We start from the raw sequence: 1178 nt of genomic DNA, 5'->3' as shown, positions 1-1178 counted from the left end.
CTGTCCATAAGCTTTTCATAGAATTGAATTTCAGTATATACTTTTATCCAATATCTATAACTGTAGATGACTAACACCTAATTGTTGTTATATTTGAATAGCGAAGTAAAAACAACAAATATTCTTAATAGATGTAATATTTGAAACTAGTATTGGTATCAGAATATGCTATGGTCGTAATAATAGTAATATTCATCAATACCCATCAATATTCTTTAGACCGTGAATATATTCCATTGTTATCACTCGCAGTAATGAAACGACATCTACTGGTATTGATCATATCTTGCCGCTCGTTTTGCCTTGTTAACGAAGTCTTCTCCTTTCGTTAAAGAGGCTGTTTGTATTCGTTAACGAGACTCCTTTATATTCGCTAACGACGGCCCATGTGCGGCGACGAGGAGGACATCAGTCACCCAGATCCACGAAGGTCTCTGACGGGGGCGGGGTGGGTGGCCAGGCGGAATGGCGGGTCGGAGGAATGCATTCGCCTTATCCCAGAAGCAAAACGGCAACGCAATAAGTCTGCGGGAATTCACGCCCACGTTCGCTTACTCAGCTGCCGTCCGTCACCCCGAGGAAGCTGTGTGGACTGAATATATTGCCCGTCATCGGTCGAGGATGAAAGGGTGGGGTTGGAGGGTCGGGGGTCGGGGAGAGATAGACGAAGGAAGGGGGAGGGGAGTGTAGTTGCTCAAGAAGCTGAGGCGAATAACGTGAGAAGAGGAGAAATTAATGACTTGGTGAATGGGAGAAGGTAGAGGAAAATAGAGTAAAAGAGACGAAGAGAAGTGAGGGATCGGCCGATTAAATGGCAGGGAGAGGAAATACAGAATGGTAAAAAGAGGACCGGGGAATGACTAGCGAAATATTTTAATCCGCCTTGGAACATGTGATGTAAAAGTAAGAAAAAAAAAAACAAGAACGAACACAAAATTAAAGGGAGAAAACGTTAAAAAAATTAATAGAGTGCAAAGTCAGGATAACAAGAACAAGGGAAAAAAGAGAAGGGAAGGAGATAATAGAGGATGGTCTAAATATACCAAAACAATGAGAAGGGTGAAGTAAAGAGGTAGGAGGTGCGAGTCGTGGATTGCGTTTAGGCTGAATAGTTTAAGCAGATCGCCGGCAGGGTAAGGGGGGCGAAAGAGGCAGACTGCTGGAGGGTTCAGGGGTTC

Source organism: Penaeus monodon, chromosome 32 (genome assembly GCF_015228065.2).
Source record: "Penaeus monodon isolate SGIC_2016 chromosome 32, NSTDA_Pmon_1, whole genome shotgun sequence".
Taxonomy (NCBI): Eukaryota; Metazoa; Arthropoda; class Malacostraca; order Decapoda; family Penaeidae; genus Penaeus; species Penaeus monodon.
Note: the sequence above shows the minus strand (reverse complement) of the source record.